Consider the following 11,004-nt stretch of genomic DNA (forward strand, 5'->3'; position numbering starts at 1 on the left):
CTAATATCCTCACTGCTGGTTGGCAATCCATAAGATGGAAGCATATTTAAGCCAAACAGGATCAAAAGCCTTTGAAATATCAAGAGCAATTGCTGGAACTTTGTCACCTTTTCCATTGCTATTTCCACAGATGGGGAGATAAGCCATTGTATCAGCAATGGATAGGCATTGATGGAAACCATATTTTAAACCAATGTTCAGATTGAAGCTTTCTTGACAGTTTACCAGTTGGTCTTTGTTGGATTTTTTTCATCCAATCCTTTTGAACGATTAGAAATAAGTGCAATGGGACGATAATTGGATGGGAGGGATTTTTCACCCAGTTTTAGAACTAGCTGGATATGAGAAAATTTTCAAACAGTAGAAAAAGCACCAGTGGAACAAGAAAGTATAAAAAGGTGGCACAAGACAGCAGCACAAATTTTTAGAGATTCTCGTGACCTGGAACTTTCTTGTCAAGACTGCAAAATTCTCGTGACTTCCTTTTGTAAGACCACAGGTGGCATTGAACGTAATGTACCGGAAATGCCAGGAGGTGGTTTATTGAGATTGTCAATAAAAGCATTAGAAGAAAGCTTGTTCTTTAGCTGAGGTCGCAAAGCAAGCATCAGGTTCTAACGAGGATGGGCAATATTTTTTACCCCATCTGTACTCCCACTTGCTTTCTTGCGGTCATTTGGTTCGGCAAGAAACCAGTATATTGGACTACCATTTGGACAAGAAGCAAGTTTTCTACTCTTAACCTCTTCAAAATCTAGTTTGGACTGATTAATAACTGCTTTATGTAGGCAGAAAATGAAGTTGGAAATGTAGTTGCAAGCCAATTGCGATATGCAACACTTATCTTGAACACTGTTACCACATTAGAAAACCAGGGTGTAGATAAAAGATAAGATTTTAAGGTGAGTTGTGGAGTATAGATTTTCATCCCGCCGGCATCATTTCACTGGAGCGATGTGAACATCAGAAGGTTAAATCAGTAATCCAATAAACAAAGTGTAGATATGTTACAGATCATCCCAATTTGATTCTTGTAATGCCAAATAATGGAAAGCTAAGAGAAAATTCCATTGAAAACTCCACTGAGAATATACCTTAACTGGGAACTGATGTTCACAGAAAAATATCAAGATTTTTGGCTGTGAGGTTAGGATTGTCTGATATTCTGATAGATAAATGAACAATCTCTGCCAGATCATTAGTAATTACAACAGGGTCAGCATCTTGACTAGCTGGGTCCGTGTGACTAGCAAACGGCCATCAGCTGGAGCTATGAACGTTAAATTCGTCAAGCAAAGTTACCTCCATGTTAGGAAAGTTAGACCGTAGAAGGTCAAATTTGAAAGAAAGGATGTAAGAGTTACAAGAGAATGGTGAATTTTGGAGAACAATAAGAGGCAATACACGAATCTGACAGAATGTATAGAGAGTTTTTAAGCTAGATAAGATCGAAAAGGGAAGATTCGAAATTATTGTCTCTCTAACAGGGAATATAAGAGCGAACATAAGCACATGTATGATGTACATCCTTTGGAACAAAAGGAATTGCACAATGAATAATTATTACAACTGAGATGAGCAGTAGTTGAAGCAACCTGTAATTAGCAATCTGCAGAAAATGTAGTTGTTAATGAAAACTGCTCTTCTTGGCCTAATATTATTTTTCAAATCCTCCAGGGTTCAGTGCTCAATTCATTTTTGTTTTCTTCATTAATAATATTAATGAAAAATATATCAAATATAATATCTAATTTGGCAGATTATACAAAGGTCAGGGTCATTAAGTAGCAGTATGCAGAAGTCCCAGATTTTATCATCATTCTCTCTCTCTCACAGTATCAACCATCTCAGTAGCGCCACAACATGTACACAGCCTACATTGATTGCGACTCCATACCTCAGCTGGATAGTAGCACTGAAGGTCTACAAAGTCATATGATAGTGACAAACTTCCTAGGAGAAACGATGGCAAAGTGGAGTACCACCATTAAGGTCGAAAACATAACCAGGCAAATCCCCATCAGGAGAGGAATGTTTCGGGACAAAGCCCTGAGCCCATTGTGGTTCTGTCTAGCACTTAACCCGCTGTCTACCATGCTCAACAGTGGCAAGTACGGATATAACCTCAAAGAAGGAAGGACCTGTACACTCGCCCACCTGATGTACATGGATGACATCTAGCTCTATGCGGAAATCGAGAAGAACTTTCAACAACTACTCCAGATCACCAAAGAATTCAGCAATGATATTAGAATCAAATTAGGTCTAGATGCAAGCTCAGCAGTCACAGTACAAAGAAATTATGGCCGGCCTAACCAAAAAATACCATCAGAGACTGAGAAGCCTGCTAAAATCAAAGTTGAACGGAGGGAACACAGTTAAAGCCATAAACACCTATGCAGTCCCAGTGCTAACACTCCTTCGGGGTCGTAGATTGGACTAACACTCAGCTGGAGGATATAAAAAAGACAAGGACGATAATGACAAAGAACCGCCAACACCACCCGAAATCTGCAGTGGGCAGACTGACAATTGTCCTGGAAGAAGGAGGAAGGGGCCCAATAGACCTCATTAAGCAACTGAAGACACCGATAGTTAACCTGAAGAATTACTTCCAGAAACATAGCACTCCACCAGGCCATAAGGAAGATAGACAAGCGGTAAACTCCGACTCAACCAAAGTGAGGATTCTCCCCCCTCCCCAAACAGGAGATACAAACGAAGCTAGAAAGAAGGGCACAGAAGACACTCCATGGCAGACACTACAATGATCTCCATCAGGATCGCATAGATAAAATTGCTTCCAATGCATGGCTCACGAGTGGAACGCTCTTCCCCGAGACTCAAGGATTCATGCTCGCCATTCAAGACCGGGAACTATAAAAAATACATTGCCAAGGAGCCCAGAGTGTTCGATGACATGTCGACGATTAAACCTGGCCTCAGAAACGATGCAACACATCACTGCTGACTGCTGGATGCAAAGTGATCACCCAGACTGAGTACACTCATAGACACGACCAGGTAGCCAGGGTAATACATCAGAAGCTAAAAAAAAATAACAGTTGGACAAATAAATTGTACCGTACTGCAAGTACGAACCGCAGGCAGTACTACAGATACCAACCCACAAGCTGTACTGGAGCCGCGCCATAATAACGGATAGGACAATTCGGCACAACAGACCGGAGTAAAACGTTGTGGACAAGATGGAAAAGGGTACCTATCTGATTGACATGGTGGTACCCAACACTGGCAACCTGCAATAAACCCATGGAAAAAGATACGAAAGAACAGGAACCTAAGACAGGAGATCAAATCGATGTGCAACAAGTAACCAGATTATGGTGTCAGCCACAGGTAGGGTGCCAAAGACCCTACATAACAGCCTGGCAGCAATAGGTCTCCCAGAGAACAACTACAAGGAACTCCAGAAAGTCGCTATCCTGAACACCTGTAGGATAGAGATTTCCTCGGCCAACAGTAACGCCATATATGTATTACAACCACACTGCGTACTTGGTAGCAGTAACAGTCACGGAGTGGAATCTCCCAATCAGGGAGAAATACTATAATAATACCTTCCCGAAGGTCGGAGTGATGGCTGAAGCAGATAGTGGCTCCATTTGGTGTCACTCGCGAGAACTAACTAACTAAATAAATAAACCCCTGCACATAAGCCGAAACTAAACAAGTCGACTTCCATAGATGGATGATGTCGCAGATAAATATTATTCATACTGCATCGAGTGTGGCGCAGGATAAAGTCACTCGCGTTCAGGCCTTAGACAGAGGGGTCGGTTCGAAAAGTTGGAGACAGTCTTCCAAGCAAGACAGTGGAGCAAGTGGCGCCGTCCCCCGTAAGGCTACCACAAGAGAAGGGCAAGACCATCCAGCCCCACCAACTGGAAGTGTTTCCTGAGCAACTGCGCTAGTAACCACCCAGGACGGAAGAAAACGCCAATACATGAATTGGAGCATTGAAATGAATACGTACATCCAGCACTAACATACACATTCTGGGTCATACTATGAAATAACCAGGCCAGAGACCGATAAAGCAATGTTGGAACGATACCCTGATAATCAGGTCACCGAACAGCGATTAGCAGACCAAAGAAAGACCATCGTCACGAAGAACCTAATAGCTCTTGCCATCTTGGAAAAAATCAAGAAGGATGTCACCGATCAGCTACAAAGCACAAAGAATATGGTCAATGTGGAACCAGAGGAGGAACAGCAAGAAGAAATACAACCCAGAGTAGCTGAAGTGGAAAGAGACGAAGCCATGATATACAGAATAGAAGACGAGTGGAAGAAGGCCCTAACAGAATTCGAGGGAATGAACCACACGAGAACTCACATGATACCTAATCAGAGTAACAGACTACCTCTATCGGCAAATAATGCTACATTACTTTGAAAACAATGGTGCAACTCTGGAGGCTATCCACACAGCCGTATACTGTGCTGCCATAGCAGACATTAGAATTAATGGAAAAGAAACGAGAGACCAGCAGCAGAAGAACCGAAAATAGAAGGAACCACCAGCTTGGGAAAGAAGAATTCAGCAGAAGATAGAAGAAATAAAAGTCAAGATAGGTCACTTGACCCAGTACCAACAGGGTAATAGAAGTAAGAAATTGATTGGAAAGATGAAGAGCATACTCAAGAGAGACAGCGTCCACAACAAACATGAGACCCCGAAATCAGAGAATAGGAGAATACTTGTACTCACTGAAGCAGAACCTCATCGCACTCAGCAAGAGACCACAAAGAGAGCTCCCAGAGGATAATAAACAACTGAATCTTCGATGAGGGCCAAAGAGCCTTCTACAGGAAACTCGTGAATATGAGAAAACAGGAAATGGATCACCTGAGAAGAATACGATTGAAGAGTTCTGGGGAAATATCTGGAGCAGTGAAGTAAGACATAACAGCAGAGCACCCTGGATAGAAGTAGAACGGAAGAAAATGAAAGCCATACAAAAGATGAGAGAGTGGGAGATTCGAGAAGAAGTAAAACAGTCGATCAGGAACACCCACAACTGGCAAACCACGTGAATTGATAATATCCGCAACTACTGGTACAAGAAGCTCACCTGCACACACAAGCACCTAGCAAAGCAGTTCCCTGAATGATAAGCAACCTAGAGACAATCACGAAGTTTCTCACTGAAGGAGACAGATATTTGAAGCCTAAAGATGAAGATACAAGAAACACGGCAAATACCGGCCAATCACAATCCTCTCAACGAGATACAAGATCCTGATCATCTGCATAACTAACAAGAAATCAGACCACTTTGAGAGTCAGAACATAATGGTCGAACAGTAGAAAGGATGCAAGGAGCAATTAACCATAGACGTCGCAGTTATGGAGCAAGCCTTCAAGAAGCACTGCAACCTATACACAGCCTAAATCAATTACCGTAAGGCATGAAGTGGAGCATTGAAATTAGTCTCTATTAGCCAGCTGCCTCATAGCTGGCTAATGAAGACCCTGAAGATCTGCAAGGTCAATCCGACAGTGACAAACTTCCTAGGAGCAACAATGGCGAAATGGTGTACCACCATTAAGGTCGAGAACATCAGAACCAGGCCAATCCCCATTAGAAGAGGAATCTTTCAGGGAGATGCTCTGAGCCCACTATGGTTCTGTCTAGCACTCAACCACTATCTACTATGCTCAACGGCAGCAATTATGGATATCACCTCAAAGAAGGAAGAAAGAACCTGTACACCCTCACCCACCTGATATACATGGATGACATCAAGCTCTATGCGGGAACCGAGAAGCAACTACTGCGGATCACTGAAGAATTCAGAAAGGACATTAGGATGGAATTTGGTCTAGAAAAAGGCAAGACTCACACACTGCACATGATACCACAGGTAGGGTGTTCAAAGGGAAAATTAGTTGAACCGAAACTACCAGCTGTTGACTGGTAATGAAATCGAAACTATGACTGAAGGAAAGACCTACAAATACCTAGGGATGATGTAGGCTGAGCAGTTAGGGCACAAGGAAATCAAGAAGTGCTTGACCGAAAAATATCATCAGAGACTCAGAAGCCTGCTAAAAGCAAAATTGAACGGAAGGAACAGAGTTAAAGCCATAAACACCTATGCAGCTCCAGCACTAACATACACATTCGGGGTCATAGATTGGACTAACACCGAGCTAGAAGATATCATGAAAATGACAAGGACAATGATGACCAAGAGTTGCCAATACCACCCGAAGTCATCATTCGAGAGAATAACAATACCTCGCAAAGGAAGAGGGAGCCTGATAGACCTGTTAGAACAACAGAAAATAGCAAACAGTTAACCTGAAGGATTACTTCGAGAACATAGCACCACTCCACCTGGCCATAAGGAAGACAGATAAGTGGTATACCCCACTGAACCTAATCGAGGAAACCCCTCCCGCCCAGACAGCACAAGAAACGAAGTTAGAAAGATGGGCAAAGAAGACTCCATGGCAGTCATTACAATGATCTCCCTCAAGATCACATCGACACCATTGCGTCCAATGCATGGCTCCCAAGCGGGACGCTCTTTCTCGAGACTGAAGGATTCATGCTGGCCATCCAAGACAAGGTTATCAACACCAGAAACTATAGAAAATACATCGCAAAGGAGTCCGGAATGTCAGATGTCACATGTCGCCGATGCCAGCTGGCCACAGAAACGATCCAATACATCACCGCGGGGTGCAAGGTGATCACCCACACTGAGTACACTCATAGACACGACCAGGTAGCCAGGATAATACATCAGAAGCTAGCGAGGAAATAACAGTTGACACAAGAAAGTGTACCATACTTTAAGTACGAACCCAAGGATATCACCTCAAAGAAGGAAGAAAGAACCTGTACACCCTCACCCACCTGATATACATGGATGACATCAAGGCAGTACTAGAGACCGAACCCCCAAGCTGTACTGGGATCGCGCCATAATAACGGATAAGACCATCCCGCTCAACAGAACGGACATAACCCTTCTGCACAAGATGGAAAAGGCTACCTACCTGATTGACATAGCGGTGCCGAACACTAGCAAAGTTCAGATAAGCAATGAGGAAAAAATTAGGAAGTACACGAACTTGAGACATGAGGTCAAGGAGATGTGGCATTTGCAAGAAGTATGAAACAATCCAATCATCTTGTCAACCACCGGTATGGTACCAAAGACTCAACATAGCAGCCTAGCCGGAATAGGTCTCCCAGAGAACCCCTACAAGGAACTCCAGAAAGTCGCAATCCTGAACACCTGTAGGATAGTTAGATATTTCATTGACCGTCAGTAACACCAGACATTACAACCACCCTGTGTACATGGTAGCAGTACCCGTCACGGAGTGGAATCCCCCAATCAGGAAGAAATAATATAAGAGCAACAACAATAATATAAGTAACTAACAAATTAAATGAATATTTTTCATCGACATCCACACATGAGGAGTTATTCAGCAAGGGGAATGCCAGAGGTGTATTCAACTCTGGCAGTAAGCTAGATAATCTAATAACTGAGAGTAAAGTGGAGGAGAAATTACTGAAGATAACCACAAGAAAGGCACCTGGGGTGGATGGGATCTATCCAGTTATATTAAAGGAGGCACCAAAGGAAGTAAGCAAACCTTAGCCATAATTATGAGAGCTTCCTTGGATTCAGAGGAGGTACCCATAGACTGGAGTTGTGCAAATTTAACCCCAATTCACAAAGGAGGATCAAAGGCTGACACAAGTAATTATAGACCTGTGAGTTTAACTTCTGTTCCAGGAAAATTAATGGAGGCACTGGTTAAGGAAGCACTGGAGGATCATCTAGACAAGGCTTCAGTTATAGCTCGGACACAGCATGGTTTTGTTAAGGGGAAGTCATAGTATCCAATCAAAGAACTGGATGCAGGGAATAACTTTGATATTATATACTTGGATCTTAGAAAGGCTTTTGATACTGTTGCACATGGAAGACTGCTGCACAAATTGGAGCAGTGTAGCATTGGAGGAAAATTGCTGCCATGGATAAAGGGATGGTTGAGGGGGGAAGACAGGGAGTGGTAATCAATGGACACTGCTTAACGTGGACTAATGTCATTAGTGGAGCCCCTCATGGTTCAGTGTTGGATCCATTATTATTTTCTGTATGTATAAATAATATTGATGATGGTATATCAAGCTTAATGTCCAAGTTTGCAGACGACACAAAAGTTGGCAGGTTTGTTAAGGACACTACTGACGCTATGCTTCTGCAAAAGGATCTGGCCAGGTTGAGCAGATGGGCTGAGAGGTGGCAAATGAAGTTTAACATTGACAAATGTAAAGTACTACATATGGGAAACAGCAACCCCAGAGCAACGTATCAACTCTGTGGTACTACACTGACAGTGGTAGAGAATGAAAAGGACCTGGGGGTAATTGTGCAGGCAGATATGAAATTCTCTGAGCAGTGCAGACGAGCTGCAAGAGTAGCTCGTGGTGTCTTATCAATGATATACAGGAATTTTTCTAGCAGGGATAAGGAGGTGATTGTTCCCTTGTATTAGGCAATGGTCAGGCCACACCTTGAGTACTGTATACAGGTCTGGAGGCCTCATTTCAAGAAGGATGTAGAGCTGCTGGAACATGTACAGAGAAGGGCAACAAGGTTAGTGAATGGAACAAAGGGTTGCTCTTACGAAGAAAGGTTTTGCAAAGTACGGTGTCTGGAGACTAGGCACCGCAAGGTGATCTGAGAGTAGTGTATAAAGCCTTGAATGGTTTGAGCATGCTCAATGCTGATTGGATTCTGCCTCGTGCTCAGAATAATCACCTGAGAGGGCATAAATTCAAATTGAAGAAAGACAGATGTAGGATAGACTTGGGGAAATTGGCCTTTAGCCAGCGGGTAGTTGGTTGTTGGAGCAGACTTCCATCCCTTTTGTGGAAATTGATAGGCTAAATAAATTTAAGGCTTACCTGTCCAGCTGAGCTTTAAATAAATTTAAGGCTCAGCTGGACAGGTAATTCGAACGAACGGAGGGGTGAAGTGGAAGGTTTTTTTTTTTTTCCTGGCTGATGCTGCATAAGCTTGCTTTTTTGCATCATATGCCTTTACTAATGCTAATGCAATGCTAACAACAATAATAATAAATGTGGCCTATGCAAGAAGTATCGGCCATCCCGATAATCGTGTCAACCACCGGTATGGTACCAAAAACTCTACATAGCAGCCTAGCAGCAATAGTTCTCCCAGAGAACACCTACGAGCAACTCCAGAAAGTCGCTATCCTGAACACCTGTAGGATAGTCAGATATTTCCTCGACCAACAGTAACACTAGATATTACAACCACCCTGTGTATATGGTAGCAGTACCCGTCGCGAAGTGGAATCCCATTATCAGGGAGAAATAATATAAAAGCAATAATAATAATAACAAAATTGAGTGACTATTTAGATTTCATTTCTTTTTATTACTGAATACGGGGAAAGTTGCATTTTGCTCTTGTTTTTGTAGCAATGTGATGAATCCATGTGTTTGGTTTACGGAAATTGATTAAGTTGTGTCAATGGAAAATGAAAGTCGCTGGCTTAAAAATGGCTGTAATATGAGAAATCATGAAAATAGCAATAATGACAACGAAACATACATTTGCATCACGAAACATTGCATTACGTGTACAACCAGTATTTGTATGTACTGTAAATCAGCAAAATAATTCATCAATATTTTGTTGTTCCTCCTCGAGCAGGAATTACAGCCTTGCAACGATCTGGCCAGTGGCGGATTTCCGCACAGGTGCACGAGGCGCGCGCCTGGGGCCTCTTAAATCGGGGGGGGGGGGGATCAAATTTCAGGTCTAAAAAAAATTGTTTCATTTTAAAAAAAAGTTACACTTATCTTTATTACCGTTACTGAATAAAATTATAATTTAAGATAAGAAGTTAGTAAACTCTTATGCGAATATCCCTACATATTATATGAAATATCTATGCGAACTAAGTGAATATGAAGTAGAATACATATTATCATTAATGCTTAAATTAAACACTTTCAGTTTTTTCCTAGTGGAGGTAATTCCACGAGTGAAGAACCCTGTGACGATATTGCTCAAGAAACGATATTAGATTTGTTCGCGGAGGCAGTTCAAAACTATTCACCACTAATTGGGAACCAATAAGCAAGCGCAGTAATCTTTTAAAGCCTCTGAAATCACTACTGCGCTGGCTCACATGTAACGGAGCATCGCTTTTCGAAACTAACATTTCACTCACGAATCTGTTATAAATTACTAGAGTTTGGTGTTTTAGTGTAGGAGTATTTTTGTTTTGTTATCAAGTAAGTATCTGTAATATCTTATATAATATCGGTGTTTAGATACACCATAGATAACTCTTAAGAAACTACAAAGTAGTTGTTGTAGGCATCATTTGCTTTTTCTCATATTGTGCTCTGCCTTCACGACGAGTTGCCATGATATTGCACTACTTCGAATAAGTAACGCTTCACTAATAGAGAAGACTATTGTTACTTATTCTCGGTTGAGTACCACCACCCAGACAGCACTGTTTCACGGCTATTGGCCGATCATCAGTGGCAATATCATGGCAACTCGTCGTGAAGGCAGAGCACAATATGAGAAAAAGCAAATGATGCCTACAACAACTACTTTGTAGTTTCTTAAGAGTTATCTATGGTGTACCTAAACACCGATATTATATAGATACCAAACTCTTAAAGTATTATGCCTTGTGCATTTATTTATTTAAAATATTTAGTAATATCTTATGTATTGTTTATGTATTTATCAAAACTGAATTGTTTGACGAGGCGTGACATTTATAGCAAGTGATAACTGGGAATTAATTTTTTAATTCCCAATTAATAAAATATGTATGAAAGAATTGCGCAACCAAAATGATTAAAACCGCAACACCAAATCTAGAGCGCGTGCTATAGTAAAAACGTGAGCGTAGAATGTACACTGTAGTGGTACCGAAAATATTTTGAG

Source organism: Mastigoproctus giganteus, chromosome 9 (assembly GCF_048544385.1).
Source record: "Mastigoproctus giganteus isolate SK-2022 chromosome 9, ASM4854438v1, whole genome shotgun sequence".
Lineage (NCBI taxonomy): Eukaryota > Metazoa > Arthropoda > Arachnida > Uropygi > Thelyphonidae > Mastigoproctus > Mastigoproctus giganteus.